The sequence below is a fragment of the Anolis sagrei genome, chromosome 2, assembly GCF_037176765.1.
Source record: "Anolis sagrei isolate rAnoSag1 chromosome 2, rAnoSag1.mat, whole genome shotgun sequence".
Classification (NCBI taxonomy): Eukaryota; Metazoa; Chordata; class Lepidosauria; order Squamata; family Dactyloidae; genus Anolis; species Anolis sagrei.
This window is the reverse complement of record NC_090022.1, coordinates 83,252,062-83,277,750: the sequence shown is the minus strand read 5'-3', so window position 1 is coordinate 83,277,750 and position 25,689 is coordinate 83,252,062.

Below are 25,689 nucleotides of genomic sequence, written 5' to 3'. Positions count from 1 at the left end.
TTGCCAGTGAAGTCACATCCTATACCAGATAGTTTCTAATGAAAATTGACATTTGTGGCTCCTTATGGATTGGCTGTTTTTCAAGTTCCTTCCCTGCTCTGATAGGCTAATTTAATATTTGAAATATCTTGTTGCATGGGTACAACATTCTCAAAGGGTTTATTGGGCTAGCTTACCCCTGATACTTGGTATGTAGGATGAAAGCACAGCATGGTGATATTCAAAATTTGGGCTTCTCCATTGAGAATAATCTCTTTATAGCACAACACAATAAAACAGATTCACTTCCATCCAGACTACCTGTTACTATGAATTTGGATATTGGGGATCTAGAATAATGGCATGCTTGAAAGACATAATAGGGTGGGCTGGAATCTCTGGAGTAATTTGGTTTTTTTAGTTAGGGAAGGCTAGAGCTTATCCACATTGACTGTTGATGGGGGGAGGGAGGCCGTGTGTAACAGATATGCTCTGGACTTGAAGCCGTGGAGGTGACCACACACTCTGTCTCCTACCAGTGGCGGGGCAGAGTCTACACAATCTAGCCAGGACAAGCCTGCTTTAGCCCAACTGAACCATCACATTATCATCCCTATTGATGTTGTCATGCCAGTGGGCCACAAACCCCTGGGAGAGCTTCTGGCCATCTCGGGGGCCCTGTGCTAACTTCAGCATGTCCCTAGCACAAGAAGGCGGTCAATTGGACCCAGCTGTGATTTCAACACCATGGGCAAATTCTAGAGTAATCCCTGACTTCCCTAAAGATAGGGCTAAACTGGATTAACTCAGAGTGCATCTATGCTGTAAAATTAATGCAGTTTGACATGTTAACTGCCATGGCTTAATAGTATGGAATCATGGATTTGTAGTTTGCTGAGGCATTAACCGGCTTTGGCAGAGAAGGCTATAGACTTCGTAAATTGCTTTTAGAAGGATCATATATGCACACTTGTTTTGTGAAGGAAACAGCATTTTCTGTGAAGAAAATATTTTCTGTGTGGAATTTTTTTTATTTTTGTAGAAATATTACTCTTGCACCAAAAAATGCTATGCTTGAGGATTTCTTCTCCACAAAATTTAAACATAGTTAATTGGCAGAAAACAGCATTTCCTACACAGGAAATATTTCTTATGTACTGAAAGTACTGGTACATAAGAAAGTACAATTTCTGTGCAAAGTAGCCACATGTAATTTTGTACAGAAGCCCCAAATTGTGTGAAAACTGTGTAGTTTTTAAAGGCTCTCTCTTAATAGGAAAATAGTTATTTAAATTACATGATCCTTCAAGAAGAAACCAAATGGAGAGTTACTTCCCTAGTCAAATTGTTTATCCTGGTAAATCCTATGTAGGTGCAGAAATAAATGATTTCTTTTCCCAAACATACTGTCTTGGCTTAGAAGGAAAAGGAGGTGTTTTAAATTTGTCTGAAGTTGATAAAACATTATGTCTTGATAAGACATGCCCTTATTCTAAAATGGTTGTAATGGCAATACTCCAAGCAATTGTGAAATAGACAAAAACAACTAATATAAAATTTAATAATCTTTTCCCAAGAAGCAGCTAAAAAATGATATAAGAAATGGGCTGATTTTGTTCTCAATGCTCATTCTCCTCCATACCCATATTTTAATACACAGCTTGAGATGTAATTTATTAGTTGTTAGAACATTTTAACTGAGAGAAGTAAATTTAGAAGCACTGCTCATACAAATAAAAGTTAGGCATGTATTGTCTCCATTACTACTCCAATTAAGGTTTTTGCTACAGTGAAATGTAACCAAAGTGCATTTCCAGGACAATGTGGATTACTACAATGTATATAATCTTGTAATTATAATTATTCTCAAGCATCCCATGTAATTTTGACATTACCTTTAATGATACAATCTTGACTAACCATTAGCTTGTTTTTTTCTTAAACCTTCAAATAGAATTTTTCCAGAGATCTTGATGTATTTCTGAAAAACTCAAAAACTACAGAATCTGACCCCTTCATCCTTTCTGACATTTCACCCAGCCACGACTCTCCCTCCCTCTTGGATTCAGTGGGGCTCAATTTTGGATAAATATTATACACAGAATTATACATTTTGCAAATATTTGCATTCTTAAAACAAAATTCTAAAATTACTTTCTCTTGCTTAATTGTACTCATTCAAAATTTTACAAGAATTGTTTCTTCCTTAAGGATTCTCTAACAGGTAGGGTTAATTCTCACATAGAGGGATGCCTGGAGACAGAACATGTCACATCTCTAAGGCCCGATATTTCTGAGGTTTCCAGATTACCTCTTTCTTATCTCTAGAAGCATAATCCTAGTTTGTATGTATCACCAACTTGGTGATTAAGGTAAGAACCTTCATCATGATTCTAAGCTTTATTAAGTACCGAGTTAAGCCTGTCTGAATAATCAGACATCAAATCTAAAATGGAAATCATATCCATGCTTGTCCATGTTTTGCTTTTTTGTGTTGATTTTTATACGATCTAATTTTACATTCAGACTATTCAGTTTAATACAGCTAACAAATATCAAACCCTATACCCATCATAATGTTGATCCTGGCAAGAGTTTTGGAAAAAAAATGTCCATGTGAAACATGACTTCAGTGAATATTTATTTAATAGCATGTAATTCAATTTACTTTTGCACATGGAAATAAATCTAACAATCAGTGGTATGGTCTAGAAGAAATCAAATTCTTTTCTGCTCCATCCATAGTGTCTAAATAAATGGGATCATTTACTTCACCAGAATCACTGTAGCTTTTGCTTTCATGGTGATTTGCTGTTGCTATTTGCCATTTTATAGTGACACTATGAATGAAAGACTTCCAGGATCTCTAGTTGATAACTGCCCTATTCAGGTCTTGCAAATTTAACTTGCCTTCCTCTTTGCCCAGCATAATTTTTTTCCAAAAGCTCAGTAGTCTCATGATATTTCTGAAGTATAAGAGACACAGTTTAGTCATCTAGACTAATTTTACATTCAGACTATTCAATTTAATTTAGCTAACAAATATCAAACTCTATACTCACTGTAATAGTGAAAGTTCAGGCATGATTTATTCTTAGCAGTAAATTTATCTTTTTAGCAGTCAGTACTATCTATAGAACTCTCCTTCAGTATTACACAAATATATATTGCTTTTTCATGATATTTCAGATGAGCTGATTTTTTCACATCATCTTTCTGCATCTATACATTGACATTAGAAATATCATGGCCTACCTAGATCAGGGGTTCTCAAAGTTTTTCAGATGCAAAGCCCTTTTTGAAGCACAAATTTCTCATAGAGCCCCAAGAAATGTTTATATATGGCATGGGCAAACCTTTGGACACAGGGGCTGCATTGCATTTTAAAATTTGAAAGAGGGGCTGAGCCAGTGGCAGGTGAGTGTTTGTGTGAGCTTATTGGAAAAAAATGAATAAATTCTTATGAACACTGTACATATTTTGTTTGCAGTTCAAATAAAGGAAAGAAAGAACAATACAGTATTTAAAATGAAGAACAATTTTAGCCGACATTAACTTAACAGTATTTCAGTGAAAGACCCCAGGGGCTATCCAGACCAACCCCCTTCTGATATGCAGGAAAAGCACAATCAAAGCTACCCCAACAGATGGCCATCCAGCCTTTGTAGGACTGGGCAGCAAGGGGTTCTGTGAAGCACAGTTTGAGAACCACTGGCCTAGATTATTCTGACTTTAGTATTGAAAGATATGCCTTTACACTTGAGGGTCTACCTGTAAAGTCATTTCCCCCCCTTTAAGTTATGTATCTTTCATTATTTTTTGGTTTTTAAGAAATATTCAGCTGTAGCCCCGCTTTTGCACTTTCTTCCTTAAATTGCACCACTAGTTGTTCCTTATCTTTGCTATTTTTTGCCAATGATATCTTATCACCTGTTTCCTCCAGTTTTCATGCCTGCTTTCTCTGCCTCTAATCCTGCTTTCCAGATGATATGTTCTACATATAAATGAAAGTGAGAGGACAATAAAATGCAGCCTTCTCTGACACCCTTGTAATAGGAAACCATTGTGTTTCTTCATATTCTGTCCTGACAATGACTTCTTATTCAGAGAACATATAATGCATTAGGACAATCAGATGTTGTGATATTCCCAATTCGTTTACAGCAATTTCCTCCTTGAAATGGTCACTGCAGGTTTTAAAAGAGGCTGGGACAGCAAAACAGAGCTTCTATTACATGCAATCTGCCTTGTTTGCAAATTAGAATGCTTCTTCATGCTAAATCTTCCAAAGTTTGAAACCAGGGCTACTGCTCCATATAAACTACACAGCATCTGCTATCTGTATTGATTTTCCTATTATGACCCTGGAATGAACAAGGTACCTTATCCTTAGTTTCTGAGTTATATCCTAAAATTGCAGTTATCAGTTATCAAAAGCTACAAATACCAGAACGGAAGTAATTTTATTCTGCTGTAGGAAAGAATAGTGTGATGCCCTAAAATCTTATTTTTATTCATGTTGACTTTTACAAATGTTTCAAATGCAATGGGTTCTGGTCCTTAGAAGTTTGTGCAACAATATCTTTCTCAGTTTTTAATTAGATGTCATGAAATCCAGTGTTAAACAACCAAAGGGACTCCTGGAGAAAATCATAGGGCTGTGAGAGGACTGGAACATTTCATTTTATTTTCATGCTGTTAGATTTCATGCTCTTGGACTAATACAGGTTGAGTATCCTTGATGCAAAATTTTGAAATCCAATATTCTTCAAAATCCAGAACTGTTCACATGGGAGGTTGTGATAGTGATATCAGAGGCATTAAGAAGCTCAAAATGGGGAGAATGGATGGCATGTAGCCTAAAGGGATATATTTCCTCCTGATTTGACTAGAAATCAACAGAGCCAACACATTAACCCTTATTAAGCATCATTCACCTATGTCTTAGTCTGTACATACATTAAGTATTTAGAGAATGGAGAGTGGAACCATGCTATTGGCCTTTGTCTTATGTTGACTTCAGATTTAGTGAAACAGATGTAACCAGACTGTGTCTAAGTATGACTAATCCTAAAAAGAACCAATCGTGTATGATTTACATAGATTGGCAACGCCAGTCTTTTTATGTATTTGTAACGTGTGTTACCTAAAAATAAATATGAAATAACATTCTTAGTAAACATATAATGAAGAAAATCTAATAACCTTTTAAAATAGAGATGGAGAAACTATCTCATTCACTCACATTTAATTGATGCTATCTATACAGGCTGCCACCACCATCCCCTTTTCCTTGCATTCATCAGCAAAGGGAAAGTGGAATGGATTAGACTCATATTGCCATTGTACTGCTGATGGCTGCAGAGATCCAGGGGAGCTCCTATCTGTCATAGGAACCCCATGCCATTGTCAGCCATGCACAATCTGGAGATGACTGGAGCCCACCAGTCATGTAGCATTGACAATGGTGAAGAAACCAGAAGTCACAAGGATCCATTTCAGTCAATCTGGACCATGTGGAATCAGCCCTGCTGTAAGTCAGACACAGAGTGTGTGGATACCTGCAATGCCTCTGGGACTATTTCTGCTCCAAACTGGTCTCATGGTAGATGAACACTTACACTTTGTGTTTTCTTCATACATTAAAATTCACACATTGTAAAACATTTTTTCTAAATATTTGTGTCTATTTGTAATTTAATTTATAGTAGGAAATAGAAAGGATACTTTAAAATATCCCAAAAAATGTCAAATTAATTTTTCTCACATGCCAAGGGACCTTGACAAGGATAATAAAATATTTACTCAAGTGCACTTTTTTGTGAGGGGGGGGGGGTGTTGAGGGCCCCATGAATGGGGCTAGTTGGGAACAGGGCAAGGTTGATGAGGGAGTGTGGCTGCTTGCCTTCAGCTGCTTGCCTTGGTTAGGCAGGGAAGGGAAGATCAGCAAGGGAAAGCCAAGCTTGCATATTACATTTTCAGACAATTTTATTTGTAATGCACACCTCAAAATGGATGCAATTTGAATAATTGAGTAAATACATATTGTATTTACTTGAGTGTAGTGTATCTCATACAATGGTGCATTACACTCGAGTAAATATGTGATGTGATGAAATAGAAATGATATTCAGAAGAACATTTAGAAGTGCTCCAGAAGATTGCCAAAAGTTTTGCCCATATGTCATTCTGAGAAAGATTCAGCTAAACATGTGTAAACATCCTTCTGCACATTTTGCATCAGATCATTACAGATATCAATTACACAATTGCATGAATGGAATCATGGCCATATGGTAAGTGAAAGATAATTGGATAAGAATCTAAAGAGGTACATGAAGAGATGTACTGACCTTCTAAAACCTTTGGCTCCCCGCTCTCCCTGCCATACAGTGTCCTGGTGCCTTGTGACTGATGCAGAGATCTCTAGCTTTTGAACCACAGAGACCCAATTCCTTACATGGGTCCAAGACTGCATTACTGCAAGTTCAATAATCATTCCTCTCTTGCATTCTATAGATATTTTGCCACTGTTGCAGAAGATTATAGTTTGCTGCCAGATGCCATTTACACATATTCACAGCATAGCTCAATTCTTCATTCCTCAGGGACACAGGAATAATATTGAATTGTTCCACAGAGGAATTTTTAAAAAGTTTCTGGGGTAATGTAGCAAATCAGCAGTGTGCTGGGTAAATTATTAAAGTTGACAGTTATCCACATTGTCATGGAATAAATTACAATTTCTCATCTTGCTTTTGAAGATTCTACCCCAGCTGAGATCTACTAAGAGCTCTGCGGGAAGGGGGGAAAAATATCTCCGGATACCTACAGCAAGAGAAAATAGGCTGATTGTAAGTGACTTTCCACATGCTACATCAAGAGCCAGAAAACCTATCTGAGATTTTTCTGAAACACATAATAATGACTGATGATATATAGGAAACAAGAACAATTGTGTCATTATCTTTTATACTGTTGATAGAAATTATCACCATACCCAAAAGCCTATGCAGAAGATAAAACACATAATTCTTTTATCATGGAAATAAATGTTGAATCTTGAATGCCTCTTGCAATTTTCATTTCTAAAAGGGCAAAGCCAGAATATATATATATATATATATATATATATATATATATATATATATGAAATAGAACCCAGAAGAAATCAGAAGTTTGAAGAAATTTATATGAAAAAAGGCTTGATGTTCAAGTTTTCACAGAATAAGAATAAGAGATTCCATAAAGCCTCCTCCCCAATGTTTCTTTGTTTCCAGTCAGCTTCACTCTTCTGAATCATTAATCAGGCCAAGTTGGGGAGCACCCTCTATTCAAAAGATAGGGCCCATGAAGGTCTAGAGCAAAGCTTCTTAAACTTGGGTCTGTGTCCCTAAATTGATTCATGTAAGTGAATGGTTGAGGTCACATAAAATTTGACCACAGTATTTAAAGAGCCAAAGAAGCAACAGTGACTGCAACTGCAACTGTGTGTAACTTGCACAGAAGTCCTTCCTTCAGGGGAAGACAGTGACTGACCCACCTGTCCATGCCTCTCAGCCATCTGCCTCATAGGATAGGAGGATTAAGACAGAGGAGGGTTTGGGCTGCAGGTTGGGAAAAAGCAAAAAGTGGTATGTTTGGAAGAAGACACTGCAGCTAAAATCGTCCCAAACATCTTCTCCCAAACATACTTTTTTTTTTTTGCTTTCACAAACCTGTAGCCCTATCTCCACTTTCTTCCGATAGATAGATAGATAGATAGATAGAGATAGATAGATAGATAGATAGACAGACAGACAGACATACAGACAGATAGTACACACACACACACCTGGGGCTCAACTAAAAATTTATTGGCCAAAAAATGGGTCACACGTGGAAACAGTATAAGAAGTCGTGTTATAGAGGTTATTCGTGTCTCATCCCTTCCACAAACCCCTGCTAACAAAACCTCCAGTTTTTGAGGAAACTAGAAGTAACCAGGATGTAAAAGATATTTTCAAGAAGAGTAGCTTAAAGGGATATGAATCTTTTCTTGTTTCATTTTTGCATGCAAGAACATTAAATATAAATTTGTACCCATACCTTGGGAAGTCAGACTTAGCCATACTCAAGAGTGCAAGTCCAATAAGTCTTTCTTGCCCCATTGTACTTCTTATGTATGTTTTCAAATGTTTAAGAGTTGAAAACAACCTTTCATTTGTAACTGTTGACACTGGAAATGTTGCAGAAATCTGAAGAAGTTTCTTCACATTCAGGAAAAACTGTCCATCGCAGAGAAGATATGCTTCCAGTGCATTTGTTGGTTTTTCTGTAGGTGCAATCTTTTTCCATTTTCTACACCACAGGTGAAATTCTTCCATCAGTGTGTCAGTATCTTGAAGGTATTCATTGTAAAGTTCTGTGCACTATCCATTTTGCTACCAAAATGAAAATGATAAGAAAATAATATATTAGTGAAACAAAAAGTCATCCCAGAAGGTGTCCGATCGTTTTATTTATTGATTTATTGATCTATGTTGTTTCGACCTCTAGTAAATATTTTTAGTTGAAGAAACCATTCCCAGGAACACATCCACATTATAAGACTGCTTGCAATTTTCCTTATGTTACTGTATTCAATTTCAAGATACTAGTTCAGCAGAGTATCTCTAAAGAATGTTTCTTTTGCTGAATAAGTTACCTAGAGAAGAAGATCTATTAGAATTCACCAATATCAACGAAAGCATTCAGATTCTCTTTAAAGAAGCTATTATTCAATGTATTTCCCCAAACATTGATTCTAGTGATATATCTAACTCAACCATTGCTCAGAACACTGATGGAAATAAATGAACAACTGATGCTAACAGTAACTCCACTGGGAGTTTGGATAATACTTTCACAAAGCTATTATATTATAATTTTTTTACATGGGATAAGCCAAGAAGTTAAGTCTACAATTTAGAACATAATATAGCAGATATCCACTTGGGTTTGGTTCCAGCCCACCCCCACCTCCATGGATACTAAAATCCATGGATGCTCAAGTCACATTATATACAGTGGGTTAGAAAAATGTGTCCCTTATAAAAAACTAAAAAATAAAAATTTGGTTTTTGAATTTATTTTCACATATTTTCAAGTTGTGGATGCTAGAATCCATAGTTGCAGAATTCATGCAAGGGAATACATTTCACTGTAAATATTGATATTTCCTCTGAGTAAGCCTCCATAAGATTGTACTGTGAATCAGATTTTTGTGTGTGTGTCAGGAGCAACTTGACAAACTGCAAGTCACTTCTGGTGTGAGAGAATTGGCTTTTTGCAAGGACATCACTCAGGGGATGCCTGGATGTTTTGTTTGAACATCCTTGTGGAAGGCTTCTCTCATGTCCCTGCATGGGGAGCTGGAGCTGTTAGAGGGAGCTCATCCATTCTCTCCCAGGATTCGAACCTCCGACCTGTCAGTCTTCAGTCCTCCCGGCACAAGAGTTTAACCCATTGCATCATCGGGGGCTCTGGTGTAAATCAGATGATAAAAATGAAACATAGGTTTTGAATACCAAAGCTATTCTCAAAGTTAAAAGCCCTTGCTCAATTTCAGCTGCCACTTTTGAAAACATATAATTATGATTCTGGCAGTGTGTCCTAGAAGATCTAGGATGAAATAGTCATGTTCTCTAAAATTTCATCCATTATGTCAAATAAAGTTCTAATCTTGGTGGAGTTTACTTTTTGAGCCTTCTCACTAATTGCATTCCACTTTAGTCCTGTCACTAGAACTCTATTCTCAGAGAGAGGTAAAAATGGGAACAATGAAACAGGATGAGAATCGAAGAAGGAATCAAACTGGCCTCCACCTGTCTAATCTCTCTCTCCCCCCCCCTCCCCTCTTTCTCTTGTGCTGCTTGTAGTGGGAAGGATTTGCAACAAATTGGGGAGGGGGAGCTCTGCAGAGGTTTCATCCTGATTTTGCCAAATTGGCAAGATTTTGCACATACCAGATAATCTGGGCTTGCATCCCTGCCTCCCCCATGCCCCGTGACTGTGTCTTAAAAAGATGCTGTTAGCGATGCAAGGGATTGACTATAACTTTCTAAAAAATTCCCACTCAACAGCATCACCTGCTTCAATTCCGTTTTTATGTACATATTGCAAAGAAGGTAAAAAAAAAAAGAATGGTACTCTGAGGGGAAAAATGGAAATTATGTGAGATAGGCTTTTTGACAATATTAATGCATTTTGTAGGACTAGCTAGGGTCACCTGAGTCAAAATTTGCAAATTTTAATACCCTGTGAGATTAATTCTAGTAATTAATGACTCATTTCCTACACAGACTTAATCTCCATATAGATAAAAAATTGAAAGAGAAATGCATCAAGCTATTCTTTGAAAAGAAATATTAAAACTTATTTTGCTTCAATTACAGTTGGCCCACTGTATCCATGGATTCCCATACCTACGGGTTCAAACATATATGGCTGGAAAATATTTGAGGGGAGGGCAGGGTCAAAGAAGTAAGCCTTGATTTTGCCATTTTATAAAAGAGACACAATTTTACAACAAGCCTGCACAACCTGTGGCTTTTCAGGTGTTTTAGATTTTAGCTCCCAAAATTTCTGACCATTCCACAAACTGGACAGGGTTTCTGGGAGTTGGAGTCCAAAACACCTGGAGGGCCACAGTTTGGGCACCCTGGACTAGAGAACCCATAGATTTTGCTATCCATGGAGGTCCAGGAACCAAACTTCAGCAGATACTAGGGAGCCACTGTGCACAGATAAGGAAATGATTTCATTCCATGGGGCAATATTTTCATGTTTTCTGACAACTTGTCTATGCTTTGAACTTGTGTGTAATCTAGGGGCCATCTATACAAGTCAAATGAGTGAGTGTGGGGTGAATGGACTCTCCACATGATGCACAGGATCAATTCACCTTAATGTAGTCTTGTCCAACATTTAAAAAGGCACTAGATCAATGGTTCTCAACTTGTGGGTCCCCAGGAGTTTTGGCCTACTACTCCCAGTTTATCAGCTGTTAGGATTTCTGTGAGTTGAAGGCAAAAACATCTGGGGACCCACAGGTTAAGAACCTCTGCACTAGATGCTTTGAAGCATTGAAGTTCATCTGCACTTTGTATCAATGTGAACCATTGGATATAATTGCTGCAGTCATCCTGCTTTCTTCGAACTCAGCCAGGTTGGGGACAGGGAATGTCACATATCTTGTTCCAGTCAATTTAGTCTTAGTAGTAACCACTAATCATGAAACATGCAATGGTCATGGCTCTGCACTTATAGTGACATTAGCCTGACAAAGTTATTAGAGAATGGAGGGAGGAACAGAGAGAGTGATTCCTCCTTCCCCCCTTTCTCATGTTGCTTTGATGCTCTGGCAAGCAGCATTAGTACCAGTGCTGAGCAACCACCGCCACCACCATTTTCATGTTTGGTGGTTGCCATTAAAACCAGAATGACAGGAGGAAGGTAAAACTGGCAGTCCAGCACCATCAAAGCAGTTCTGGTACCGCTGGGCCATGCATATACCAACCAGCCACTTGGCCAGCTCAATGCCCCACAATGTTGAGACCTGCTTGCTTCAGACCCACCAGTCCCCAAGCTGCGCACTTTGGCAGACTTGATCTACAAGTCAGCATCTGGATCAGCATCTCCATTTCTGGCAATTATAGATTGCCTAATGCTCAGGAGAGGCTTTTAAAGGATTTAAAGCCTAAAACTAGTATTGAATCAGGCTTGGAAATATATTAGTAACTGACACAACTGAGGCTGTGTGATTGTTACACTGTCGGAACACTTCTTTCACCTCTAATACTTGGTGGGCTACAGTACTCTAGCTTTAGTTTCTGATGTTGTTTAAATGACAGCCCCATACAGAACACAGGACACCCACCTGGAGAGTCTAAGATCATGAATAACTGTTTTGAAAGGTAGAAGCTTTTCCTTCCTCCATCATTAGTTTGCAGCATTTGACAACACGTCATTTTAGGCTGGCTTTTTGGTAGCAGCTAATTGTTGATTCATTGTGTCTGAAGAGTCTATACATTTTCTAATGGATTTGTTTCCCTGCTGTTCTTAAATTTGTTATTGCTTCTTATTGTTTGACAGTTTTGATGTTCTGGCATTTAATTTTCCCCCTAAAAATGTTTCTGAGCTATTGTGATAAGTTTGCGAGTCAAGTGAAGGTATTTTTATATCCGTAACAAACATAATTATGTTTCTTGATCTTCAACAAAATTCAGATAAAAGGTCTATTCCTATTTTTTATGCTGACTCCTGGGATTTTCCAGCAAATCTACACTAGGCATCTAATAGACTGACTACTGTTCTTTTTGGTTTTATCTTTCAAATTTTTGCTGCTCTGTTTCTTCTTCTAAGTAATGATGGTTTAGTGTTTTATGGAATTTTGATAGCATTTTACTGTTTTTAATCTCCAAATAGCATATTTCCTTTCTATGTCAGCCACCTTGAACCTTGTGGAAAGTAGTTATGAATGCTGAAATAAAATAAACAAAGGTCTATATATAAATATCTGAGCAACAAAATAAAAGAATTATGAAACCATTATTTTTTTGTTATGGCTTGTGTGCTTTTAAATGCTATTCACTGAGCAGAAATCCACACATTCAAGTGTATCTCCCTCTAAGAGCCTCCATTGTAAGATCTGGAAAGGATGGTTTTTCTTTGTTCCTAGGCATGTTTGATGGGGAACGAGAGAGTTTTCTTGGTGGCTGGCCTCAAAATTGTAGAACTCCCTTCCACGGGAGTTCAGATCTTTCCTCTTTTTTTATTTAAGAGAGCATTTAGTTTTAGTATATTATGGCAGATAGAACAATTCTGTTTTGTCATGTGGGTATCAAAGGTAGGACTGAATGAGAATTCCTTATTTCCATGCTTGCTGCTCCTTGTAGTAAATCTGGGAGGATATTTTAGCATAGTTTGGGGAAATTCTCAGCTTTCCACTGTGTGACAATTAGGGTGCAGCTACACTGAAGAATGAATGCAGTTTGACACTCTTTTAACTGCCATGGCTCATACTATTGTAGTGATTTCAGCTAGGATTGCAGATAAGGTAGTCCATGCCTGGTGAGCATCTACTAAACTTGATCAGCCAGGACAGAAAACAAACACTCTTTGTTGAAGGCAAACTACAGAGATTTATTAGTTTGGCCAAAAAGAATACAAGTACCAGCAAATTGCTTAAAAATGCACAAATGCAAATTCATAGTAAAATACAAGACATTTTATGCAGTTCTGACAGATGTTCAGACTTCCCACACTTCCCTTTGATTGGCTGAAAAGTGGAGCTGGTTGGGATCTATGTAGGGATTAGCTAAACATTCCCATGCCATCACTGATGGAACACGGAGATCCTCGCAGTGGGAAGAAGAACAGCTAATGTTTGGTTAAAGTTCTAGTCTATTGCAGAGATGCCCCTTGGGAGGTTGCAAAGCTGGGGGAAGTGATGATGTAGGTATGCAGATGATACCTTGATTAACTTCAGTGTCCATTTCTGTAGAGACAAAGGTGTAAGACTCAAAAGACAAAAGGTGACAAATCCAAACAACTGGGATCTTTGCTGCCTATTCAGAAGGCTATTGTATTGATATTTGTTTAATCTTCTCTTCTATGGGAATGACAAGCCTCCAGCCTTTTTAAAATAGGAAAACATCTTAAGCTCATCTTGGTGACACAAAGGATCATCTGTCTCTCTCACACACACACACACACAAGATTTGATTTTATCTGACTTGGGAGATTGCTAGAAAGATCCTTGTTAATTATGTGGTGATCTCTGTTCCCAGGAGCTTATGCAAACGGGGGGCATGGGGACAGCAGATGCCTTCACGTTACAGTTGATACAAGTTTATATATTTAAGAATTGATACAGTACACAAGCAATACAAGTTACACAAAAAGTATCATTTTTAGACATTTATTAAAGGGTTTAGGTTTGATAGAGTTCAGGGTACAGTAACTGTTGGATACTATTGGAATCTCCATTGGCTTCAATATTGCAAAACTTAGAAGCTGCAGGAAATGTTTTAAAAAGAAAGAAAAAAAAGATAATATTTGTTGCTTGAAGTCTTCCTTTGTTCATAAAACCTTTGGAGAGGTCCATGAGATTGGTGGCCATATTGTCCATTAGTGACTTTGTTTGGGAAATTATTGTGTATGTTTTTATATTTGTTGGGGCTGTTGTATTCTGGATCTAATCTGCCATATAATGCCATTTGAAATGCATTATATGGTCAATATTTACCCATATTGGGAGCCCCTGGTGGCGCAGTGGGTTAAACCACTGAGCTGCTGATCTTGTTGATCAAAAGGTCACAGGTTCAAATCCGGGGAGCAGCATGAGCTTCTGCTGTCAGCCCCAGCTTCTGCCAACTTAGCAGTTCAAAAACATGCAAATGGGAGTAGATCAATAGGTACCATTCCAGCAGGAAGGTAATGGCGCTCCATGCAGTCATGCCGGCCACATGACCTTGGAGGCGTTTATGGACAACAATGGCTCTTTGGCTTAGAAATGGAGATGAGCACCACACCCCAGAGTCGGACACGACTGGACTTAATGTCAGGTGAAAACCTTTACCTTACCTTTACTATACCCATATTATGCATTTTAATGTAGATCAAACTGCATTATATGGGTTTACACTTACTACATAATGCACTCCAAATGACATTATATGGTAGTGTAGATCCAGTTCTAGTCTGATAAGGCCCCAGCACTCTTTTGAAGGGAAAGCTAAAGACCTTGTAAAATGATAACTCTCATGCAGTGTAGATGCATGCAAAGTTGATGAAGTCAATAAGGTATATGGCTGGATTCTCATCAGAAATGTTGTATCCAGATGTTAATATAGCGCAAGGGAAACCATGATCTACTCCAGAGTGGTCCTGGTGTTTTGAAAATGTGAACAATGAATCAAGCTGTATCTGGCTTGATCCACAACTACAACAGTATCAACTTCTATGTTGCCTTCTACAAGCAGCTCCTCACAGAGGGTTTCTGGTGGTATTGATTCTGGTGCGGTCACAACAGTGTGCCCAGCTGTGTGACCAGGAGAAGTGACATTGCTGGAAAATCCCTGCATGGTAGCAGTAGCGCCAATGAGTCTTCAGCCCAGCTGGCCATCTAAATGCCAAAAGGGCTCCAGGGAACCTCCCAGCATCTCCAGAGTAGTCTGCTCCAGAATATATGGTATTTGTAGATCCAGCTCAAATAGCCATTTAGCTGCTGTCTTTATAAACCATCACTTACTAAAAAAAAAATGTATACAGAATCCCCCCAATGTTCTATGCTCCATCCACCCAAGCAATTAGGACTTTTATTTTATAGAAGATAAGCATAAGGTTAAACATTACAGTGCCTTTTATGGTGATGAAATATAAAATTTATTTGGAAGAGAAATAACTCTGCATGGATTGTATCTATGAATTCTTCTCATTTCTGCTCCTGTGAGTATTCACCAATCAATTTGCTCATATCGTATTAAAGGGCTATTTAGATACGCACCAGTGTCCTTGAAGTTTATGCTTTGCTACTCCATAAACAGTGCCCACATATCTTTATATTTTAGTCAATTTTTAGCCACAATCTCTCTTGCTGGCAATTCGATTTGATCTTGTTTTCCTCCCTGTCTCTCCAAGTTTAAACAATTTAGAATGTTCTTTTTTAAATTATGTACTTTAAAGTAGAGCTGAGGGAATAATCTAGAGTGAGCAATTTAACAAATACATTAAGTTGCTTATATGACCAATGACAACAGGTTTAAATTTACTCAATTATATGAAGTGCTATAGACAAAATGCTTGATGGATTTTTTCTAAAGTTAATAACACTCTATCTTGCTCATATGTTGTTCTCTAAGAGAATTCAATATTTTCTATTTGAGATTAATTTTTTAAATCAAGCCCTTATTTCAATTTTTATTGGATACCTCAGATACAAGTGCCTTAGAGATATCACAAGAGGCTGACCAATATTAAATTCTTGATCTTGTTCACACCCTTTTCCCCAGTGTAAGACTATAATCCTATCTATCCATCTATCTATCTATCTACCTATCTAGTGGAATGGATATACAAAACACTGCACATTGGAAGCCAGATTTTTTATATTCTTCAACTTCCATGACCCACTATTAGAATCATTGACCAGAGCCAACATTTCTCATGGTCAGAAATCAATTCCAACCCCAAAGGAACAAGTGCCATACTTTATGATGGGCAATATTTATGGGATTTTATAGGATATTTTTATAAAGGGGTTTGGAGGCTTCCATATAATTTCTTTTCCTGAAATACTCTCTTTCCTAGCAAATAATCCATAATTAACTGAAAGATTATTACTTCTGAGTAGACATCTAACAGATTGCACTGTAGGAGACTTGCACTGAAATGGCACATCCTGGAAGAAAACTATCTGACAAACTGCAAAAATTGGTCTGTATCGGCAAAAGTAAATTTTCTCTGACTCCTCCCTAGTGGAGTAAGGTAGCAGAAATTCACAGTTAGGACTTCCAGACCACATGGCCAGTCTGAAGACCCAGATCCTCTTCTCCAGACCTCAGAATGAGGGGGAAGAATCTCAAGGCAAGAGCAGTGGCTTGAAAAAACGTGGGTATATAGCTTTTCCTCATTTTGACGCTTACTGTTTATCATTTGTATGGCATACTGTGCAAACTGTGGGCGATCTTTCAATTATCCTGCTTAGTAACATCACTGCCCCCTGACCCTGACCCCGATAATATCACAAAGGATCACATCCTGTAACCCCAAAACACATTGTCTCTAGCTCTCATGTTTTGGCGAGGAAATCTTGGGATCTGGGGTTGTCTTGATCTGACAGTGCTCCTCAGGGTTGACCCCTGAATTATTTTTACCAAAAAGTAATCAAACATAGCACAGACTGAAGCAACCTTCCACCTGAGTGTTTTCTGGCACCAAAGTGATTCATGCTGAGACATACAAATGATGCCCTTTGCTTTAAAACTCTTCAAAGCGGTTCACATTGTTCAAAGATTAGTGCTGAACACAGGCATATTCATCAACAGGCCATTGTAGAGCAGGAGTCACTTGCAACAGAGTGAAAGTGCAAGTATTTTTTAGACTATAACGAAAATATAAGACCTCTGCCAATGTACTGCTCAATTTCTACAAGCAAAATTGAGAACAAATGATGTCTCCATCGCAGCTCCTTATGTACTTCCTACCTAAGGTTAGAAGCCTCTAGTGAAATTTTAGTATGATCCAAAGGTTGGATAAGAGAGTAGTGGAGATATTCCATTGCTGAATTAGGCTGACACTGTATTTAGGTCAGAGAGATGGTGCAAGGATGAGAAATGCAGTATATCTGGATGGCGTGGTGTATGTATATTTATTTTCTAATTTTTGTAGCCATCTTATTTTAGGTTATCTTGCTATGTGTCCAATCAGAGGCGGCCCTAGGTAATTTTCAACGGTAAGCAAACAGTATTTTGGCACCCCCCCCCCAACCAATTATTGATATATATTTTCTGTTCGTCGTGGGAGTTCTGTGTGCAGTATTTGGTTCAATTCCATCATTGGTGAGGTTCAGCATGCTCTTTGATTGTAGGTGAACTATACATCCCAGTAACTACACTTGCCGCACTTACTCCCTTGCCTGGCCCGCTTTGGGTCCAGAGGCGTGCCTGAAGACCCCGGCGTATGCACCAAAAGTCACCTCTTCTCCTGACTTTCTCCTCAGCCATTGGGACCGAGAGAGAGGGGGGGAGATGCCCACCTTTCCTGAAGGTAGACGCAAAAACAAAGGAGGGAGCGGAGGTGGGAGATACCTCCAGGGGAGGGGCTCTCTCTCTCTCTCTCTCTCTCATGGTCCCAATGGCTGAAGAGAAAGTCGGGAGAAGAGGCGACTTTTGGTGCACACGCTGGGGTCTTCAGACACGCCTCTAGACCCAAAGCGGGTCAGGCGTGGCGGCTCCGCCCCTTGGCCCACCCGCGGATTAGGGAGGGGAGAGGAGGCGGGTGGAGCGCCGGGGGATCAGGAAAGGGAGCCGGTCATGGGGAAGGGATCGAACGTGGAGAACGATTGAGCACCAGCTCTGCTCGCGCACCCGGTGGCCAGGTGGAGCAGGAACGAGAGGGGCTAGGAGAGGCTCAAGGGCCCAGCCCCTTTGGAAAGAGGATCACCCAGCTGCGAGTCAAGAAAGCCGAGGCTCCCCCCAGACTGCTAGGGCTGTTGTGAGCTGAGGGGGCACTCCTCAAGTGGTGGTCAAGGGGCATTTACAGAGGCGCCTCTGCACACCTGGCAAAAAAAAAGTGTTCTGCGACCGCTTACTTTGCGTAATGGAGGAGCCACCCCTGTGTCCAATAAATAATAAAATCACATTATGACTGAGGATGTACAAATCTGTCTCTTTTCCTTTCATTCGGTTTTCTTAAAAATGTTAGTTTTGTTCTTTTCCATCCTATTGACATGTACATTTCTTAAATTTGGTGAATCAGATTAAAACAGTCATTACAATCTGAACAACTTTTCAATGTTTCTGGATGATGACAGAATATGAGGTTGGCTAGTGTTGTGCATCAGTTCCCACAAATGTAATAAGGAGATATAAATGGCATGCATTGAACTCATCAGCTGGAAACTACCCTTGACATCTTCATTCTCTCTGTACAATTTCTTAAATGGCCTGAAAGATTATCATTTGCGAAAGCACTCTGACTAGCTGAGATCACTCTGTTAGTTATGGGTGGTTGGAGAAGTCACATGATATTGTTACAGCTGCCTATTTGGGCAAGTCTCCTGGCACTTTTGTGAGTAATGCAAACATATGCAAATTTCAAATGAGGCTTCTGCAAATATGCCTGACACTTTTAAATTAGCTTCTGCAAACATCCATCGCTTTAAAACTCAGTAGTGAGACTATTTGCTAAAAGCGAGCAAGTGCAAAAAGGCCCAGGCACATTTGATTACCCATATAAACAACGGCAGGCATTCTGCAACATCTAACCAGCAATATTGCTAATCAAATCCCCTCAGAGGAGCTTACATCTGGGGATTTACTTAAGTATGTGAGATTGAAATAGAGAAGAAGGACATTCGAGGCACCTTATTTTATCTCTTACATTTTGTTCCTGTCTGTTTTCTGCTTTCCTTTAAAAGTCAAATGTATTGTGATGACAGTGAAATCCACCCAATCTTCCATGACCTTGTGTGCCTTGATCAATGTTCTTAACTGTGTATTCAGCTGAACTTCACAATACGATGAGTACTGGGTGTCATTTGATGGACAAATATAAATCAGATCCAATATGTCATGTGCTAGCAACAAGGAATTCCGCTAGTGCAATGCAGCAATTCTAGTGATATCTTACATCGCTCTGCATCTCTGCATCCCCCCACACCACCCCATGACCTATTCCAAGGTAATCCTTAGAAATGTCTTCTTTGGAGCTGGGCTGCAGCGGGTTAACATGAGGAAAGCCAGAAAACCTTGTTACATAGAAGGTGCCAAGCTCACACATCTCCAAATCCAACATTATTTATTTATGTAATGCCCCATCTTCCTTCCAATGTAGCACCCAAGGCAGTTTACAAATTTAAACAAAATGTAGCTCAAGCATTTTTTTTTTAAAAAAATCTAAATAAATCTATTAAAATTAATTTAAAACAGCTGACACAGGGGTCCTCAAACTTTTTAAGCAGAAGGCCAATTTATGATCCCTTAGACTGTTTGGGGACCAGACCATAGTTTGAAAAAAAAATGAACAAATTCATTTGCATACTGTATATATCTTATCTGTAGTGCAAAGATATGAAAGAACAATGCAATACTTAAAATAAATAACAATTTTAACTAACATAAATGTACGAGTATTTTGTGTGATCCTGCGTTTGGCTCATGAGATAGGTCAAGTTAATTAGGATTGTTGTTATTGTGTGACTTCAAGTCCTTTCAGATTTTGATTGAACCTAAAGCAAACCCTAACAGAGTTTTCTTGTCAAGATTTATTGATAGGGATTTGCCTTTGTCTTCCTCTTGAGGGGGTGTGGATGGCAGTAGCAGCAAGTCTAAGCTTGGGGGACCATAGTTTGCAGACCTTTGATCTAAAACATAATCTTAAAAAAACCCTACAGCACATCAATTCCTGTCCCCAACCAATTAGAAGCTGTGGGCTTGATGAAAAAAAAAAATGTTTGCCTAGCAGTGAAAAGGGAGGGGGAAGTATCCAAATGAGTTTCCCTTGGAGGGGAGTTGCATAGCTCAGCAGCAACTATTGAAAAGGCAATCTCACTTCTCCTCACCAGAGAAGCCTGTGAGGATGCTGAGACTGAGACTCTCCCTACCCAATGACCCTAAGACTTGAGCAGACATCTAAAAGGAAATATGGTATTTCAAACCGTCTATGAACCTAATATGTTATCTGAACAGTTCTAGCCATTGCTAGCAAAATGTGAATTGTTCATTTGAGTTCTCAGGCAACCCTTGCATATTGCTCTCTTTAATCTACAATTGATACAGAAAACCACAATTGAGATCATGCACATTCTGCTAGAAATCTCCATAGTTGTTCATAGGAGCAAAATCAGTTCCTATCAACACATTTCCACACCAGCACACTGTGGAGTGGGTGAGAAAGTTCATCCCTTATATGCTGGAAATAAATGGATTAAAGATAAGAATCAATGGTCCTTTTCTTAGCAGATAAGGGAGGAAGCTCTTGTAGCTTTGGGGCTCCAAAGACTACTCAAAAAGTTGTCCCCAAGAAAGTGTGGGGGAAGATGCCAGTGTTGGGGTTCAGCCTGAGTTTGAACTTGAACCTGATTCTCTGTTTGTTCCTCCTGATGCTAATGAAAGTATATTTACTGATGCTAGTGGAAATGTACCTTTTGATGCCAATGCTCCTGAAATTAGTGAAGAAGAAACTGCTGTACGTTTGGAAAATGCCAATGTTCCTGAAATTAGTGAGGAAGGAACTTCTGTAGATTTGGAAAATGAAAGTACCAGTGTTCATGAGAATGTTTCAGAGGGAGACCTTGAACTTTCCCTCCCTTCTGCACCTGTTAACTGTCATGACAACAGAAGGGGCCAAATTTGGGAAGACAGAAGTAAATCACTCAGTTTGCATCGATCCTCCCGAATTCAAGAATTTAAAAAACATTGGCTTCAAAACAGAAGGGCGGTTCACGGAACCAATTCTTGAGTTTTAATTGCAATACGCCGAGCTGATTGTCTCAGTTCAGGCATCGTTTCAGAATGGATGAAGACCTTGGCAGTTCTCCCGGTTCCCTGGCCATAGTTTTGGAAGGTTTCTAGGATATCAAGTACGGTTAGTGGATTGCTAACAGATTCCAGTATTTCCCAGTGAGGCTTTTGGTTTTGCTTTGTCCATTTAAATTCATGTTTGCTGATTTTGCTGTGGCTTTTGACTTGCATTTTTCCTTTATTTTGTAACCATTTTTCTTCAATAAAAAAGGATTGATTTTCACAGCCAAGTGTGGTGGATAGTTATCTTAGGGCCTCGTTTCCTGCTCTGGATTGCAACAGCCAGATTTTGCTTACAGAATGTACTCACATTCCAGTCCCCATGAGTATGGTTCATTACTCTCTGGCTTGGTATAAGATTTTGTCCACCTTTTATTACTCAACCATAATACACACAGAGCTTCCTTTTACCCACCAGTTAGTAACTCTACAACTGTGGATACAAAGTCAGAAAACGATGTCAATTGTGTAGAGCTTCCAGTTGATATGATTAAGGACCTCTTTATGTGATCTTTTTCGGTGTGCTGTTTCATATGATGGGGATGGAATAGGGTGCGTTGGCTAACCCAGGGGCGACTCGTCCATTACGCGAAGTAAGCGGTCGCAGAACACTTTTTTTTGCCAGGGGCACAAAAGCGCCTCTATAAATGCCCCTTGACTGCCACTTGAGGAGCGCCCCCTCAGCTCACAACAGCCCTAGCAGTCTGGGGGGAGCCTCAGCTTTCTTGCCTCGCTGCCGGGCGATCCTCTTCCCAAAGGGGCCGGGCCCTTGAGCCTCGCCTAGCCCCTCTCGTTCCTGCTCCACCCGACCACCGGGTGCGCGAGCAGAGACGGTGCTCAATCGTTCTCCATGTTCGATCCCTTCCCCATGACTGGCTCCCTTTCCTGATCCCCCTGTGCTCCACCCGCCTCCTCTCCTCTCCCTAATCCGCGGGTGGGCCAAGGGGCGGAGCCGCCACGCCTGACCCGCTTCAGGTCTGGAGGTGTGTCTGAAGACCCCAGCGTGCGCACCAAAAGTCACCTCTTCTCCTGACTTTCTCTTCAGCCATTGGGACCAAGAGAGAGAGAGAGAGCCCCTCCGGCTGGAGGTATCTCCCACCTTTGTTTTTGCGCCTACCTTCAGGAAAGGTGGGCATCTCCACCTCTCTCTCTCTCTCTCTCTCTCTCTCTCTCGGTCCCAATGGCTGAGGAGAAAGTCAGGAGAAGAGGTGACTTTTGGTGCACACGCCGGGGTCTTCAGGCACGCCTCTGGACCCAAAGTGGGCCAGGCAAGGGAACATATGCGGCAAGTGTAGTTACTGGGATGTATAGTTCACCTACAATCAAAGAGCATTCTGACCTCCACCAATGATAGAATTGAACCAAATATGGCACACAGAACACCTACGACAAACAGAAAATATATATATCAATGATTGGTGGGGGGGGGGGGGGAGGGCATCAAAATACTGTTTGCTTACTGTTGAAAATTACCTAGGGCCACCTCTGGGCTAACCCTAACCTTGTCCCCATCAGATGGGAGAAAGGACAGCAATGCATGTTGCTCCGCCACCCTTTCCCCCCATCATACGGGGAAAAGGGGTAGAAAGTGAAAACAAATTTTCTTCCCTGTGGTAGTGGAGGACGCGGCTTCTGGCACTTACCCTCTACTTTGGGAGGAATGTGAGTGTGGCCTGCCGAGCCTCATCTGATGACACTTGGCAGTTCCCATTCAGACCCAGCCAAAAGCGGCAAAATGGAGCTGTTTTATCACCATGTGAAGAGGTTCCTAATCTCTCTCCATCAAGCACTGCTCACCAATGAAACACACATAAAAGGAATCCTTTTCTAACCTCTTGTGTACATTCATTCTTTAAGAACTACTTAGAAATGCATTTATTAACAACTGAGTTCACATTAGAAAAGCTTAGCAGGGGATAATTTATCCATCAAATGGAATGACTTCCCTGATTATACTGGGTTTAGCTTGATACAGATGTCATGTGTGTTCCACTGACTACAGAAAGTAGCAGGGATAGACTTAAATGACATAGTGGGATTCACACAAAGTCCTTTGTTTTCATTCGGTCTAAATTGCTAGTCATAAATTTGGCCGAGAACATTCATTCCCATGAGCTACATAGCAATGTTTTTCATATCTCCTTTAAGGGGGTTACAGAGAGGATCTAATTTCTCCAGGTAACACATCAGAAAGACAACTGGTGTTAATGTCGCTAATATTCAAGTGCTGAGATTATGTTTTTATCACTGTGTCATAAAGAGGCCTTTTAGAACTTTTGCCAAAATTAGAGTAAAGAATGATACTGTTCCAGAAGAATAGGTGCATTAGCGGATGTTGGAAAAAATAATGAAATTGTGTGTAGCTGTATCTGGAAACTGTGCTAGGCTTTGGTTTACATTTATTTATCTGGAAATTAACCTCCCCAAAACAGTGAATTAAAATACTATTTATGCTCATGAAGATGTCAATTCTACAGTCTTCACTGCTAAAGGTAGCTGTTATGCTAACAATGCTCAAAATGCACAGGACTTTCTTGATGTATTTTCTTCATTTGTATGAGTTTGTATTGGTGGTTCTTATGACATTTCTGATTTATGGTGACTCCAAGGTGAACCTAACACAAGGTTTTCTGGGCAAGATTTGTTCAAAGGTGATTTGCCCAAGCAGAGATTTGAACCCCAGACTCCATAGCCCAGGTCCAGTGTTCAAACCACTATAGTTGGCTGACGTATGTGTTTATTGTGTTTGTTTTCTACTTAATATTGTATCTTCTCTCTCCCTCACTTTCTTTAAATTTGATTATATCTTGTGTAGGTAGTATAACAGGCAATATTACATAGCTGAAACTGGTCCAAGGATGATTTTGTATATTACCTTATTTTCTGGGAAAAGAAACCCCCAAACAGTTGCAATCAGCAGTACATATTATTTTCAACACCTTGCTGTGGTCCTGGCCAAAAGGTGATGAGCAGCCTCTGTGCAAAAGTGCTAGCAAGCTTTCAGCTCTTTAGCAACGTGGTGATGAGCAATGACAGATACACTGCAAATCAGAACTGGCATGTACAAACCAGACTGCATGGCAGATAGAGAATGGAGATAATCAAAACTGCTGTGCTATACTGGGGCTATAAAAGTAATTTTTCTGGAGAAAACACATTCAATTATACCTAGTGCTTAGGTTAGCCTTCCCTCACAAAAATATATATAAGTCACATAATTCTGAGATTATTTTATACTACTTTTTTTTTTAAAAAAGTAAGCCCCATGGGACCAGAAATCATGAAACTAATTTCAAGACATAATACGTTGTGTTGATAGTCCAAAGGTGCCAAAGTAGTTGGTTGCCTTTATGTTTACATTTATAAAAAGGAATTTGATTATAGCAAAAAAGTTGATTTTAATTACTTTTGAAAATCCACAAAACACTGAATGCTAAAAGCCATTGGCATATTGCATACTCTCCTCTCATTGATCTCATAATTGTTTCAACACACACAATAGAGCATGGGCAGAAGCACAAGGCCCAAGTCAGCACTTGAACCAGATGTGATTTGTCCTCCAACACTATTACTGTCAGCTTAGCCTCTTGTCTTATGACCTCATCATTTGGACCTTGAGAAGCATGAGGGATTGTCTCTCTAGCGAAGGGTATTGTACCTTTTGATTCACAATTATGCCATTTCAAGTTTTATCTTCCCATCACATGTGTTTCCCTCTTCTGTTTTTCCCTAATTGTTGTCTGCATTCAAGCCATCACATGTAGGATACTCAGAGAAAACTTTAGTATTGAAAACCATTATTACTATGGACCTCATCCCATTTGGGGAGGGGGGAGCAGAGAAATTTTAAACCTCTTTGCCACAATAAGTTTTTGCCATGCCTTCCTTCCCTTCATTAGACCAGTGTAATTTAAATCCTTTCCAACCATCCCATCTTGCAAGGTCATGCTTCCCTTCATTAGACCAGTGAAATTATAAACCACTTTGCCATGACACCCTCCTGCTAGACTTTCCTAGCAAGAGTAGAATTTTGAGCCTAGATTGCTATTAAGAAGAAAATGAAGGGGAAGCAAAGTGACACGGAACTCCCATTCCTCTATGTCACTGAAATTATTCAACATGGACAAAACTGTCAGAATACCATCACATGTGTTTTTTGGCATTAGTGACGGTTCTGGAACATGCTGGCAGCTCAGAATACTCACTCATGTTCTGAGCTCCCTCCTTTCAGCATGCTTCATCTCAATTTCAAGGACAAAGCGCAATGGATGATAGCTAGAAGTAGGCAAATGTCATGTGAGGGGCTCCATGCTTCTTCTTCCTTGAAATGGAGATGAAGTGTCCTATGATGGGGAAAGTGCTCCATGTGATGAGGTCCTTATTCAGGTACATGCAATCCCATCACTACAGCGAGGTAGTGCAATAACTGGTCTCAAAATGCTGG